Below are 17,033 nucleotides of genomic sequence, written 5' to 3' on the forward strand. Positions count from 1 at the left end.
CTTCTGCGAGAGGTCATTGATTTCAAAAGTTATTTCAGTCTCAGCAATGAGACGCCCCCGTTTCTTCCCCTTTTCAAAGCTTTAGGGAACCCTATTTTCCTCCTTTCACAAAAACCCCTTTCGGATTTGTTCGTCCAAACTTCGAAGGTCCCATTATGATTTCTCCATTTGAGAATGTCGTATGGTAGATTTCCTATTCAGGTTAAGAGTTAACCTGGAACCTCGCTTCGCGAGGTATCCTCCTTTCAGGTTTGGGTTAAACCTGAGTCTTGTTCCAAAAAGGTCCCTTGTTGTAACGAGGTGCTTTTCTTCTAGTCCTATCATGGCTCTTCCCATCGAGGAATTCATGCTTTGTATATCCATTCAGGATAGGATCCTACTTGAGCTTCATTTCACGAGGCATTTTCCAAAAATGTCCTATCAAGGTTCTCATGTATTCCTTTCCTCATTCAATTCATTTTGATATATCTTCGTCCCATCCAGGTTAAGGGATAAACCTGAATCATTCCAAAAAGAGTATCTTGTCTCACCCATGAGACCTGATCAAAATTCTGATTTTCCACCATTTCGGGTTTTTCACCCAAAGTCCCATCACGATTTCCTCATTTTCTACTCAATCAAATCATTTTTGAGGATTTCATCTCCCCAAAACCATTCAGGATAAGGTTTTAAGCCTCAAAAGTCATATTTTCAAAATAATTCCTCCACACCCAATTCAGATCTACTGACTGGGGCATTTTCAAAATTTAGAGTGTTGTCTTTGCCACTAAGCTTGGCTTTCAACCGGCTTAGTAGCAAAGAGGGGCATCTGTGAACACCCCAAATTTTTCAAAGTTTTGTAAAAATGTATGTTTTGCCCCTGACCCTGTTTTCTGAGAAAGTCAAAGCAATATCAAAGTTAAAATTCAATTATTCTTCAGATCTTCTGGATTGAATTCCATGCTGATATATTCAAACTCGATTCTGGATCCACCCAGTGTTCAAAATTCAAATCTGACCTTCGTTATCCAAATTTTCAAAATAAAATTTCAAAATACCACAAATAACTTTTGAAAGGCTCAGACATTCCATCCGGTATCTGTTTGGATCCATCTTGTTATATTCTCGATTCGAGGTTTAAAACTGGAATATTTTCTCAAAACTTGGGTCCAAACCCATTTTCTGAAGAAATCAAACCCAAATTTCTCAGAAAACCCTTCTCTTTGTAAATATTTCTGAAAAAAAATTATAAAATGACTTTTAAATCCCTCATTTTTTTCTTAGTTTCATAACTTTATATACTAAAATGAAGAAAAAAATAAAAAAAGAAGAGAAAAATACGAAAAATTGATAGAGTAAGCCTTTTATAAAAAATCGTTTCTTATAAAAACTCCTTTTAGCAAAAATTTTCTTAAAAGAGCACCTTTTTGAAAAAATCATAAAAAACCCGAGGAACCCCGTTATGAATTTTTTTTTAGGGTTTTGAGAAATTTCGCAAGGGGTCGGTTGGCTGGCGCCTCCCTCCATTCTCTCTTCATCCTCCTCATTTGGCCACCCATCGACCGAAACCCCTTTCCTCCATCGTTGATCCCCAACGGCTTGGCCTCCTTCTAAAACCATCTTCCCCTCTTTAAGAGGGACGCAATAGGGAAGCATTGAGGGACCGCTCTTCACCCCTGCATTCCTCTTCTCTTCAACGATCCATCTTTTCCTCCCTCTCTCAACTTCCCTTTTTCCCTTCCTTCCTTCCCCCCGGGTCCTCTCCTTTAAAGATCGAAAGACCTTCAGCTCCCAGCAAAAGCAGCCGAAGGTAAGTGCCTATCTCCCTATTTCCCTTTGATTTTCGGTATAGGTTTCTATTTTAGTGATTTTGCATAGATCTCTTGTTCCTCTTCTATATTCTGAGGCATCCGTGGTAGGATTGACCTGCTCTTAGCAGGACCGACCTACCATCTGCTATAACAATGGAAATTATAATTCTGACATCCATTCTGTTTTCTTTCTCTCTTTAAATTTTAAACGATCAAGTTGATCTAATGTATTCAGAACTTTTTCTTTTCTTTTCTTTTCGATTTGAGGTCTCTTGCTTATTCTGAAAACCGGTTCTATTTGGTTTCCTGTTTTGATAATGTTTGATGATAGACCCTTTTTTTTCTTCTTTTTGCTACAGATTCGTCGTTATAGTTTTCGCTATTTGCAGTCGCTATTGTTATTTCAGATTAACACAGTCGAATCCCTAGCAAATTTTTTTTTTCGGATTCATCATCATTTTCATGTTGGTATCATGATATTTCCATTCTTTTTTGTCCCAATCCCACATGCCATGGCATTTGTGTTTGAATTAAAACCAAATGACTGAACATCAGCACCTCGCATACTTCAACATTTGTCCTGAATAACAACTGGGTTCATGTTTGTTTTATCGTGAGGATGTCCCCTGAACCAATCACGTTTTAGATATTGTAGCGTTTGGGGCCTTTCTCTCAGCATCATGTTGCTTCACGAATATGACCACCTCTTTCTGTTTTAAAACTCTCTTGTTAACTTCAGATAGGGTCATCGGTAAAGGTCATTATGATCAGTCCAATCTACATGATTCCATTTATTAATTTAGATATATATTGAGCCACCCACCCATTGAGGATTGCATTTTTTTTATTTTTTTTTTGCATTTTGAGATTGGAGTATATTTATATCATGTTCATTTCCTTATTCTGATTCTTGGTGTTTATATTTGATAATTTGTTCGTAGTTTGATCCTCAGTCTTGACGATATCGGGTTATATATCATTCATTTCATTCGATATATTTTCCCTGTTAATGGCATTTCCTTTATTTCTTGGTATTTTTACAGCATCCTCTCTCAAGCATGAAAAGTATCTCTGTGTTATGTGTATTTACCCATTTATTCATTAATATATCATTGTTAACATTGTATGCATCATCCATTAACATATCTCTTTCCTGCTCATACAATTTAATTTCTACTTGAGCTAAGCTTCTCCATGAATCCTCTGTTGCAATCTACGTTTTCATACTGCATTATCTTCATTTCGTTTCCTACATGTTTGATTTCATTTCATTTTCTGTTCTTGGGACTTTACTGCGACATCTTTGTTGCCCATCGAGGAGGTTATGGCATCAAGCTGATGGTCTGATAATTGTCCTGTCTCAAGGCCTTCCTTTAAATTTTTCAAGTTAATCATTTAAATGCATGTCCATGAAAACTGGAGAAATTTACATTCGTCCATCTGGACTCTGACTCTGGACAACATAAGCTAAAAGAAAAAGTGGGGTTATCGCAGTCTAAACCATTCCAGCAGGAATAATCTGTGTACCTGTAAGAAGCTCCTAGTGTAATTTTTTTTATCAGGCTTGAAGTATCCACTGAAGGACAACATAGTATCATTTTAGGTTGTCCCTGTAGCTGTTATTTTGATGCCATTCATCATCATCCCTGTATTCTATATAGTCAACAGAGACGTATGTGACTTTCACCAGGCCATACTAGGTAATTGCCTTCTTACACTTTCCTTTTGCTTCTTTTTTTTTTTTTTTTCTTTCTCTCTTTTGAATTGTGCATACCAGTAATTTACAAGATCAAAATTTCCTGCTATCCTCTGATATTGTTTTGCATGGTTAAATAAGAATTTTTGTGTTGTACTGTTAATAGGCAGTTATAACTTATGCTATTAAAAATGTTGTTGACAGTGTTTCCCAGATGGAAAGGTTATGTATGATCCTATTACAGGTGATGTCATTTGTCATGGATTTGTTAAATGTTATAAAAGAGGGCTATAAAAGTTTCCCTAGTGGCCATGTTTCCTGTAACTTCTTCCTTTTCCTTACCATCAGATATTCTATGCTATGTCCTTTTTTTTAATACTGTCTTTGTGAAAATTTGAGTCAAATATATGATAGTTCAAAGTTTGATTGATATTGTTGTTAGTATTACGAAACACTATTTCAGTTTGTGTGGAATCCTAAATCCTGTTAAGAGAAGTAAAAATGAGTAAGTGGATACTTGGTGGCTATGCTACAACTTGTTTAGGCTAATTCCAAATTTAACCTTCCCCTCCAACTTGTCCATGTGGTTCTTCTCAGCAGCCATACCCGTGATAGTCATTAACATCAGCCTCTACAGGTCAGGATAAATTCGCTATCCACTACATTTCATTCTCATACATCCTTAACCCATCATTTGCCATTTTTCATTTTCCTCTGTAACAAGATACCTCCCTGTTCATACAACCTATCACAGTGGTTCACTACAAATACCACTTCCATTTCGCCGTCCACACTTACCCCATCTACCTATGTCTCCCTCACTCCCATGTTATACTGCACACAGTATTATGCCACAGCCCACAACATCTTATCACATGTGCTGGCTGTTCATACAATGGCTCCTACACTCATTTTCATTCCCCACATTTGCATTATATGCATACAACACCGCTTCTCACCACACAGCAGTCACCTGTAAATGTGCAGTATACCATCACTATCCTTAGCCATATTCACTGTCTCATTGCCCATTCTCACCTTTACGTTTGCTGCTACAGATGCAGCCCATTTGCTAGCGTCAGAGCATCCATCCATGCATCTTCCATCTTGCCACTTCACTGTAGCATGTACATAGCATCCCTATGCACACCCCACCATTTTCTACTACCATCGCATACCCTCCTTCACCTACAGAAGCACCTCATATGTGCTGCCTTCATGGCAATACCATGACCTACAGCAGCACCTCAAAAGGGACCAGGTTGTTACATATTATGATTAAGTGTCAGCCATTTCTTTCTCATTTTATCTACTGTTGAAAGTTCATGTTAAAACTATTCATATTAGTTGATCTTTAGCAGGCACAATATTGCATTAGCATGTTCATTTTCATATAGATCTTAATATTAATTACAACATACAGCCCCATCTTAACACTGCACATCATCAGATAGTGTAACTCTTCTTAGGGCAGATCACCTAAGTGATTTAGATCCAATTAGAATTCTAACTATTGTTTCCTTTGTTCTGCATTCATATTTTCCTGTCTTGCATTCATACTTTCTGCTCTTCATTCTTTGTTTTGCATTCAGCACATCCCTTTACTATGCTACTATTCACCTACATAGTCTCTTCACATTCACCATTTCACTTGTATACATGTGTATATGTATATTCATATACATATATATATATATATATATATATATATATATATATATATATATATATATATATATATATATATATATATATATATATATATATATATATATATATATATATATATATATATATATATATATATATATATATACGTATATAGATTTATATATATATATATATATATATATCTATATACGTATATAGATTTATATATATATATATACGTATATAGATTTATATATATATATATATATATATATATATATATGCATGTATATATATATATATATAAATATATATCATTCACCCTATCTTTCCATCATTCATATCTTGGTATATGAACATTTTTTTTTTATATCCATATGATATATGCCATCTTTCTTCTATTTTCATGTTAATCCAGTTGTTTTGCAGGGAACATAAGGAGAATATCATCACTTGAGATTTGTATTTTCAAATTTAAACCTTGTACTAAGTTAGATCTTAATGAGAATTTACATTTCTAGATCTTAGGTAGAATGAATGAGCATAATAATAAGTTGCTTGTTTTCATGCTTTTTACCTTTATTTTTTTCAAAAAATCTCACAATGGTGAAACACGAATGACACGTGCACCATTTCGTAAGAGGTAATTAATCCTAAGTTGATGATTTACATCAATGGCCATAGTCAGGATGTAAACAAAACTTAAAGATTTTTATCTTTTACAAAATAACACTGGATCCCCACTGAATCCTTTTCAAAATTCATCATATTTTCTTTAAAATATTTTCCTCCTTTATCAGAGTTTGGTCTAAAATTGATTCAATACGTATACCAATGGCCATAGTCAGGGTATACTGAGAGTTAATTTCTTTCTAACGCTCTATAAAAGCACCAAAAATGTGTTTTATTCTTCATTTGAATTTAGATATGATCATTATATAATACATTCAATGACCATAGTCAGGAGTGTATTATATCATTAATCTTATTTGCATTCATTTAAAGAATGAAATATGATTTTCAAAATCCAATTTCAAAGTTATTTAAATTCATTCATCATTTCGGATAGAATTGCCTCATGTTTTCAAAGTTCCCCTTTCAAAAACCCAAGTGATTGTGAATATCTTTTCTTCAATTTCTATTGCAATTCTATCTTATCTTCAAAGTCCAAATTAAGACTTTGAAATCAAATTCAAAAGTTCAATTTAACTTTGAAATTCTTGATTCATTCTCTAAATTCCAAATTCAAGCTTCAAATTCAAAATTCCAATTTTGAGATTCATGTGTAATTCAATTCTCAAATCAACTTTGAAATTCCAAGATTCATTTTCAAGATTCAAATTCAAATTCAAATTCAATTCAGATATCTCAAAAATTCCATCATTCAAAGTTCAATTTAACTTTGAAAATTCTGAGTTATTTTCTGATTTCAAATTAGGTTCAAAATTTGAGATTGATTCTGAATCCCAAAAACTTGACTCTTCTTAAAAATTCAAATCTGGGTTTTCAAAACCCAGATTCATCCTTAAAAGTCCTATTTGGACTTTTCAGAATCCAAATCCAGAGTTAGATCCTAAAACCTAACTTGGATCCAGATTTTCAAGTACAATTTCCACTTTTGGATCTCAGACTTCAGATCCAATCCCCATTTAGGATCCTAGATCCAAAGTTCAACTTCATATTGGATCTCAGACTTCAGATCCAAAACCCATTTTAGGATCCAGCATCCAATTCCATATTGGATCTCAGACTTCAGTTCCAATTCCATTTTAAGATCTAGCATCCAATTCCATATTGGATATCAGACTTCAGATCCAACTCCATTTTAGGATCAAGAATCCAACTCCATCTTGGATCTTAGACTTCAGATCCAAATTCCACCCCAAATTTCGGATCCAATTCCGTCATTGGATCTCAGATTTCAGATCCAATTAGGATCCCAAATCCAGAATTCAAATCTCATCTTGGATTTTCAATTCTATTTAGAATCCAAACTTTTGATTCAAATTCCATTCTGAACTCCAAAATTCAAATCAAAATTCTATCTCCAAATCTGAATTCCATTCCAAGTTTACCTTGAATCCAAAAACCAATTATATTCCTCAATTCTATTTTGATTTCTCAAATCTTATTTTAATTTCAAGCTTTACAATTGAAATTCAAATTGCATTCCAAATTTCATCTCTATCCCGATTCAAAAATCCTAATTTAAAGTCCATTTATGACTTTGAATTTTCCTTTCTTCTCCTTTTATCTCAAAACCATTTCTCTCAAAATCCAGATTTATTTTTCCAAAGCTCTGATTATTCCAAAACTTTGAACTTTAAAATCTTAAGTTCTAAGTTAGAAGCCATTTTTTTTATTCTATTATTCATCTCAGAAACACTTGGAGATTTCCAAAATCACTTTTCAAAAGGAGCATATATCTCTGCATTGCACAAGCATGATTCTTTGTGCATTTAGACTTAGGATAAATTCTTAGATAATTTCTTAGCAAAGCAAAAGGCATAAATTCGATCCTTGGTTTGATTACCCCTGGTAAAGGCGCCAGGAACGGTCGAACCTCGTACCGACGAGCGTATCCCGTATCCCAGTTTTCTCGCAAATATTTCAAAATGGAGGTGAGTTATTTTCTCAAATATTTTCAAATTAAGGTCAAATGAGACCCCGCAAAAGAGTTCATCTTCTTTTCTTTTCTTTTCTTTTCTTTTCTTTTCTTTTCTCTCTTTCTTTCTGCCCTTTTATTTTCTCCCTTCAAAAAAAGGAGGAAATAGGGATTAGAAAGGAAAAGAGAAGGAAGAGAGAGAATATTACGAGAGAAAAAATTTTGCGATGATCACAATCGTTATTAGTGTCAAAATTTATATTGCATGTTGACACTACGATAACGAATGTAAGATTCGAGAAAATCACATGCCATAAGTTGGCACATGATATTGGTCATTTCAAAGGTTTAGAATGATGACATTATATCTTTGCAAATTATGTGGTTGAGGCTCCTATTGAGGACCTAGAACCCTTCCTCGTAACATGCTCATAGACATGCATGGCATGCGAGTAATACAATGGATGGATGAGACGGTCATACGACCTCGATCAGTGCTATGAGCACAATGCTAAATCACATTACAGATTGATTATTTTCGTCTTCACAGGTAAGATGCTCGATTAGGGTCAAAAGACCAGAGCATGTAGAATTGGTCATTGGTTAAGTAACCCCTGACACACCCATTCGTCTCTTATTGTCTGTCAAGGGAGAGGACGTATTGGTACACACACTTCGATGGATAGGTTGTTAACAACTATTCTACGAGCAAAGACTCGGTGTCCCCAGTCATCGAAGTTAGGGGATGAGACTACCTGACATTATCCTAGGTGGTAGATCCATTGGACTTCTTCAAAAGTAAGATGCATCTGTAGCCATGAATGCCTTTGGGGAATCCTCTCTCGGCTAACGGCCGTCCCCTTAGGAGTAGACTCAACTTGCTATTCGGGTTATTCAAAATACACAGAATAACAGATGCCCAAACTAGTCGCAGTTGTTTCTACGAGTCGCGTCTGCGCGTACCTGCAGGCTAGTTAATGATGGAACATAAAGTAACTTGTCCACTCCACTTGATGAATTGTAGAATTGTGTTTTATGCTTAGTGATTTTAATTCATTATTAAATGTTTTGATATATCGTGCAGCATGTGCTAGTTAGACTTTTACTTATGCTAATAAATTGCTCATGTTAGTTCAGTAACTGTTTAGTTACTCATCATACATAGTTAATTATTTATGCTTCTTTCAGACATTTCTGTCTACTTGTGCACCTACTAGTTTTTCACGAAACTAACCTATTTTATGGGTACAGGTGATGATTAGGTACTCAGCAGACGATGCCGCGATTGCGAGATGTCCTCAGAATCCACTGTTTCCACTCGCACCTTTTGTTCTGGTCGTTTTGGGTTTTGTTATGGGTTTCTTAGAGAAATCCAAATTTTGTACAAACTTGAAATTGTTTATGATATAAATGATTTCATCTAGATATTTGCAAGTTATGCCTTTGTCTTTTATGTTCTTTTAGCTAACGTGCCCAAGATTGTCGACTTGCCCTCTTTTCTTTTAAAGAAATGCTTTTGCTGATTTTATAAATAAACTCTGAAAAGAAAATTGATTTTCTAGTCTTTAAAATATTTTCAAAAGGTTTACAAGTTCAAAATTTTGGGGCGTTACAACTTTTGGTATCAAAGCGGAGGTTATATAGTGATTCTTGGACATCTGTCATCTGCATCGCGCTGTAAGTAATCTTTTTTCCTATTTATGTTTTTACTATTAAATTTTAGCATACCTTACATAGCTAATTGGGATCTCTTAAAGAATATGAACCCTTCGGACGGTGTGGAGTACGTACCAGGCAGAGAAGCAAGATGGATGCGTTGTCGTTCAAGAAGGGAAAGAAACCCTACGACTTCTTGTCACGACTATGAAAGGTCCCGAGCTGAGTTTTGGGCAAGTAGGTCAAACCCTCCTACCTTTGCAGATTCTTGGGGCTTTACGCTACCAAATGCTTACCAAGCACCACTTGCCGCTACTTGGGAAGCAGTACACTATCAGAATAGGGGCCACATCCCAGGCACGTTTGTGTTAACCATCCCGGTGAGCCAGTGCCTCTCGAAATGCGGGTTCCCTTTAATGGTCAAGTACCAAAGCACATTTTGCTTAACCATCATACCACTTTTGAATCATCAAAAGCGAAATCTCCCTGGCGAGCCCTGATGAAATGTATTTTCTGTGGCAAAGACAGGCACACAATGACATTGCCAACTTAGAGAAGCATACGACAAGAAGGTGTCTGCAGCCCAAGATTTGGAAGACACAACTTCCTCATTCCAGGGTGCCTTCGAGGCACCATTGTTTGATGAGCATTTTGCTCCCCAAGAGGGTGATCAGGGCAATCGATCGTCCGCTTATAGACCCTCGCCCAACTCGCCAATATACACACCAGCCTCCTACTCATCCCAATACTCAACAGATTCTCCGAAATACACTCTGACCTTGCCACCTTATGCGTTAAATGCTTCACCGCATTACACCCCCACGACCCCTCCTTATGGTCAAGGAGTCTCGAATGAAGAGTTGTATCATTTTTCCACTCCGCGAGGGATAAGGCATACGGGTATCGCAAGAGAGTACTTGAATAAGTACTCTCGTCGACCCTAAAGGATATAGGACTCGTTGTTTTATTATCGGCTTGTCCTTTTGTTTAACAAGTAACTTTTTGTACCAGAGTTCGTGTACTTTGTTGCTTTTTGTAAAGTGTCTTTTTGTACCAGCACTGTTGGGTTTGTGTAACTTGGACACTTAAAAATACTACGATATTTTGGGTTCTTCACTATGTCTCTTTGAATCTTGACTTACGTATCTTTTTATATTAAGGATGGTACAAGGTGCGAACGAAGTTTCATTTGATGATTGGTCAGATCAACGGGGATTTGTCATGGATTACCTCGGTGCTTTGGCTGATGCAATTCGAGGCCAAATGCGCGCTCAGGCACCCTCCTCCGAGCCAAGCCATCATACGACGGTCTCATATGAGAAATTTCTGAAACTTGATCCACCCATTTTCGTCGGCAAAACCGATCTAGAGTTGGCAGAAAGCTGGATTAAAGAGGTGGAACGAGTTTTTTGAGTGCTGGATGTCCCAGACGACAAGAAGACCTTGTTTGGAACCTTTCGATTGAAGGATGACACTCGCAATTGGTGGGATACGACCCAAGATGTTCAGTTCCCAAATTCATCTGTGATTCCTTGGGAAGCCTTCAAAAAGGCATTTTTGGAGAATTATTTTCCTCTGCATGCACGAGAAAAGAAGAAGGTCAAATTTTTGGAACTCTGCCATGGAACCTCCAAATTGGCAGACTATATCGCCAATTTTCAAAGGTAGGAGCATTACTGCCCCGGCCTGTTCGACGGTGAATGTGAACGGGCCGGCAAGTTCATTCAAGAATTGAGGGAAGGACTCTGACCTAGGGTCCTCACCAGCATGTCCCCAACCTTCTCCGCAGCAGTTGTGATTGCCACCCTCCTGAACGAAGACTGGGAGTGCTCTAAGAGCACCCAGGCCAAGAAGCCACCTGTTGCAGGTGGAGAGCAGAAGAATACCCCTTCCGACGGCCAAGACAAGTGGTCGCCCTTTTTTGTAAGAAGGGAAGGACGAAGGAGGCAGACTCCTCCTCACAAGCGTCAGCGCCCTCAGGGCAACCCTCAAGTTAGACAGCAAGCTAGTGATGCTTGCCCCCAGTGCTCACGACCCCATCCTGGACAGGCATGCCCTCGTGAGACCGATGGATGCTTGTATTGGCAAGATGGTCCACTACATCCGTGAATGCCGCAAAAAGGCGATCGATGATCTCAGGCAAAACAATGGAGCACCTCTACTTCCACGACCACCACAGCAGCCACAGCAACAACAACAACCGCAATCTAGCAGTCAGAAAAAGATGCCAGGAGGCGTCTACACCGCCACGGTCGAGCAGTTGACCAAGGGCGAGCTCATGCAAGGTACCATTCTGGTTGCTAACCAAGCAGCTTTCGTAATCTTTGACTGTGGTGTCACTCATTCCTTTATTTCTGTAAAGTTTGTTGAACACTTGCACTTATCTGTTAGTCCTTTGAACAATGTTCTTGACGTGTATAATCCAATCGGGAAGAACACAGTTTGTGCAACCTATGTACCACCTCTGGACATAGTCTTAGCCGATCGACACTTGCCCGCTCGTGCTATCCTGCTTGAGATGACATAATTCGATGTCATCCTAGGCACAGATTGGTTGCACAAGTACTATGTCAAAATCTTTTGTCGGGATAGTAGAATTGTCTTGTCTCCACCAGGGATGCCTAAGGTGGAATTCAAGATCGTGAGACTGGTTCAAGCTAGTAAGATAATTTCTTCGCTAAAAGCGCAAAATTACCTGAGAAGGGGACGCACTGCCTTTTTAGTCAGTGTCATCCAGTTTGAGTCATCGCAAGTTTCGATCAGAGATTTGGAGGTTGTTTGTGATTTTTCAGACGTCTTCTCAGAAGAGCTGCCAGGACTTCTCCCGCCTCGTGAAGTGGAATTCAACATCGAGTTGCTACCGGGTACCATGCCGATTTTTAAAGCACCATACCGAATGACCCCAGCCGAGCTTGAGGAGCTCAAGAAGCAATTGCAGGAGTTGATGGATTTGGGTTTCATTCACCTCAGTGTCTCACCTTGCGGAGCTCCTGTCCTATTCGTTAAAAAGAACGATGGATCGTTGTGATTGTGCATTGATTATCGAATGCTCAATCAGGCCACAATAAAGAATAAGTATATGTTGTCTCACATTGAGGATCTTTTTGATCAGCTCAGGAAGGCTAGGATATTCTCAAAAATCGACCTTAGATCTGAGTACCATCAACTCAGAATTAAGGGAGATGATATCTCCAAAATAGCTTTTCGCACCAGGTATGGGCATTACGAGTTTACTGTCATGCCTTTCGGACTCACCAACGCTCCTGCAACCTTCATGGACCTCATGAACCGTGTGTTCAAACCCTTTTTGGACACCTTCGTGATCGTGTTCATCGATGACATTCTGGTGTAATCGGAGATCTGGGATCAACATCGCGAACACCTGATCATAATCTTAGAGATCCTGCAGAAAGAGTGTTTGTTCGCTAAGTTCTCCAAGAGCGAGTTTTGGCTCAAGAAAGTTATGTTTCTGGGGCATGTTATATCCGAGAAAGGAGTATCTGTAGATCCTGCCAAGATGGAGGCCGTACTAAATTGGCAACAACCGAGGAATGTTCGTGACATTGGGAGTTTTCTTGGATTAGCTGGATATAATCGAAGATTTATCCAGGACTTTTCCAAAATCTCTCTACCTATGACAAAACTGCTAAAGAAGGAGGCTAAATTTGTGTGGGACAATTCGTGCGAAAACAGTTTTCAGTTGTTGAAGGAGCGACTTACTACTGCTCCTATCTTGTCCTTGCCTTCGGGACAAGGCGGTTTCGTGATCTATACGGACGCTTCAGAAACAAGTTTGAGATGTGTTCTGATGTAAAATGGGAAAGTAGTCGTCTACGTCTCGCGCCAACTCAAAATCCATGAGAAGAATTACCTGACCCATGATTTGGAGTTAGCAGTTGTGGTCTTCGCTTTGAAGATATGGCGACACTATTTATACGGGGAACAGTTTGAGGCTTTTACGGATCACAAGAGCCTTAAGTACTTATTCTCGCAGAAAGAGCTGAACATGAGGCAACGACGTTGATTAGAATTCTTAAAGGATTACGATTTCACCATTTCCTACCATTCAGGGAAGGCAAACGTCGTGGCTGACGCTCTCAACCGCAAGGCTTCCGGTGTTTCTTTCAATCTACTATACGCTGATTGGAAGCTTTTTGAGGATCTGGTTTCTTGGAAACCATTTGCGGTCACGCAGCATTCTATCAGACTTTCCAGTCTAGTGGCCCAACCTGAGCTATTAGCAAAGATTATTGTTGCGCAAAGGATTGATGTGCAATACGTAAAGCTGAAGGCTCAAGCATAGCAGGCTGATACCCCCTTTTGTCTGAAGGAGAAAGGAAGTATATGGCATAAGAATCGCCTTTGGGTCCCAAATGATCATGTTTTGAGAGACGAGGTTCTTGTGGAAGCTCACAAGTCCAGATACACGATCCACCTGGGAGGCACGAAAATGTTCAAGGACCTGCAGTGAGGTTATTGGTGGAGCAGAATGAAGCAAGACGTGGTTGAGTATATCGTCAAGTGTTTGACTTGTCAACAGATTAAGATCGAGCATCAACGACCTGGCGAAGTAATGCAGTAGATTGAAATCTCACAATGGAAAGGGGAAGACATCACTATGGACTTTATCGTTGGTTTGCCGAAGACTCGGAGAAAGCATGATGTGATTTGGGTGATCGTCGACCGACTCACCAAATCGGTACATTTCCTCCCTATTCGCCTCAGTCAGTCACTTGACAGTCTGGCGGACCTCTATGTTCGGGAGATTGTAAGATTGCACAGTGTTCCAGTGTCCATCATCTCCGATCGCGACCCAAGGTTTACCTCAAGGTTTTGGAGACAATTGTAGTCAGCCTTGGGTATAAAAATGAAGTTTAGCACCGCTTTCCACCCTCAGACGGATGGGCAGTCTGAACGCACGATTCAGACTTTGGAAGACATGCTACATGCATGCATGTTAGAGTGGAAAGGAGAATGTGATTCCCATACCTGTCTGGCAGAATTCGCGTACAACAACAGTTATCACGCTAGCATCGGGATGGCCTCTTACAAGGCCTTATACGGGAAGCCCTGTCGATCACCTCTCTACTGGGACGAGGTCGACGAGCGAATATTGGATTCTCCGGTAGTGCTACAACACTACACTCAGCAAGTGCAGTTGATTCGGGAGAGACTCCGTACTGCCCAGAGCGGCCAGAAAAGTTATGTGGATCATCGTTGTTGAGAGCTCACCTTCTTGATGGGAGATATGGTTTTGTTAAGGTATCTCCCACAAAAAGAGTTTTTCGGTTCGGGAAAAAGGGAAAGCTAAGTCCCAGATTCGTCGGACCATTCGAGATCCTAGACCGAATTGGTGAAGCAGCTTACCGTGTGGCTTTACCTCCTCAATACACTCAGATCCATAATGTATTTCACGTATCCATGTTGAGGAAATACGTGCATGACCCATTGCACATCATCTATTACGATGATGTGGACATTCAGAAGGACTTGACTTTCGAAGAAAGACCAATCGAGATCGTGGATCGTCGAGATCAAGTGCTTAGGTCAAAGACAATATCCCTTGTCAAGGTGCGTTGGCGGCACCATGGGATAGAAGAATGTACTTGAGAGCCAGATTTTGACATTAGGGAGAAATACCCTGACTTGTACTTGGATCGATAATTTCAATCGAATTTTGAGGATAAAATTATTTTAAGAAGGGTAGGATATAAAACCCAGTGTTAAAAAAAAAAATCGGACCTGGGTCGGGTTTAAACCCGACCCGAGCCAACCCCAGCCCGTCGAACGGGCTTTCAGGGGCTGGCAAAAGGCGACAGACAGGAGGGCACCCACCCCCTGCGGCCTCTACAAAAGGAGCGAGAGAGGGGGAGGAGAGTCATTCGAGCCTCTCCCCCGACTCTCTCTCGTCTCTCCCCCACTATCTCTGCTCTCCCTCCCCGACTTCATCTCTCTCTCTCTCTCTCGTTGCTGAACCGACGCCGGTGAGCCCCTCTCCATCGACGCAGTTCGACGGCCTCCCTCCCCTCCGGCAAGCTCTCTCCGACAGCCCAGGTAACCCCCTTCTCCTCTCGTTCCCCCCTTTCTTCCTCTGGGTTCACCAGAAGGCCATCAGGTGGCCAGCTGCCCCTACCGTGCCTTCCTCTTCCCATTTCTGTCAGGCAAGGGGCTTTGCCTCTTTGCCTTGGTCTCTTTTAGCAGGCAGGGGGCAGAGCCCCCTGCCCTTTTTACTATTCTGGCAGAGGGCATCGGCCCCTGCCCTTCTCTTTCAGGTAGGGGTCGATGGCCCTTGCCCTTCAACTAAAAGAAGAAGAAGCAGGAGCCTTTGGCTCCTGCCTCCTTTTTTTGGAAACCCAGCAGGGGCCGATGGCCCCTACCCCTCTCTAAACTGGCAGGGGCCTCTGGCCCCTATCCCGTTTTCTGTCGAGCAAAGCTCGACAGGGGCCATTTGGCCCCTGCCTCCTCTTTCGAAGGCCACAGATGGGCATTTGGCCCCTGCGACCCCCTCTCTCTCTCGTTTTGCCTTCCGACAGGCCAACGGAAGGGGGTAGGAAGCCCCCTTCCATTCGAGGTAGAACTGCCGGCAAGGGCCTCTGGCCCTTGCCTCATGATTCTTTAGGACTCGGCAGGGGCCCTTGGCCCCTGTCTCATTCTTTTAGAAAGCCGATAGGGGCCAAAGGCCCCTGTCTCATCTTTTGGGAGGCTAGCAGAAGCTTTTGGCCCCTGCCGCCCGAATATGTCCGACGGGCAGTGGAAATAAGCCCCTGTCTGACCTTTGTTCCGTTTTCAATTAAGATTCATGCTAATATCCTACTCTTGCAGTGTTACACAATGAAGCTCGTTCGCGCCCCGCGAACCGAACCAGCGATTACCTACGCTCGTAGGCAACCTCTTTCTCGCAATACCCCGAGGTAGGGGAAATTGCACAATGACTTAAATAACCGAAGCTACCTTAAATAATTAAAGACCGAAAGAACAAAAATATATATTTATATACGTATAAGTTTATAAGTGTGCTTTTAGCTCAAGGACGCGGTTTCACGATCTTTGTCATTTACTTACGCATTTTCATGCTTTCTGTCTTTAATTTGCCGCCGCGCTTTGTGCCCAGGCTTTTGCTTTTGCATTTCCTGCTTTTTTGTCTTTAGCTCAAGGACGCGGTTTCGCGATCCTTATTCTTTGCTTTCGTATTACTTATTCTATGTTTGTCATCGCGCTTTGCGCCCAGGCTTTTGCTTTCGCATTTCCTGCTTTTTGTCTTTAAATTTGCCGTCGCGCTTCACGCCCAGGCTCTTGCATTTTTTTTCATTACTGTATTGTTTTCACCTTGCTATTGCACACATTATCCTGTAGCATTTCTTCATATAGAGTTTCATAAATTCAAACTTATGAAGCGTGTGTAGGCTTGCACTTCTCTCGCTCCAGCGATTGAGAAATAGAAAGGTTTAAAATTTTCAACCTCAATGGATGAAAGGAGAACTTTTATATCGAACATACGGTTTTGCAAACAATGTTGGTTTTAAAGCATCACAGTGGGTCATCCTGAATCAAACGTTCGGAAGGAGTAGTTTTTCTACTCTGTTTAGTATTTTTGGTGCAGCTCGAGATTTCCCAAAATCTGGGACTCGAGCAAGCT

The sequence above is a fragment of the Nuphar pumila genome, chromosome 10 (genome assembly GCF_984573655.1).
Source record: "Nuphar pumila chromosome 10, dmNupPumi1.hap1.1, whole genome shotgun sequence".
NCBI lineage: Eukaryota > Viridiplantae > Streptophyta > Magnoliopsida > Nymphaeales > Nymphaeaceae > Nuphar > Nuphar pumila.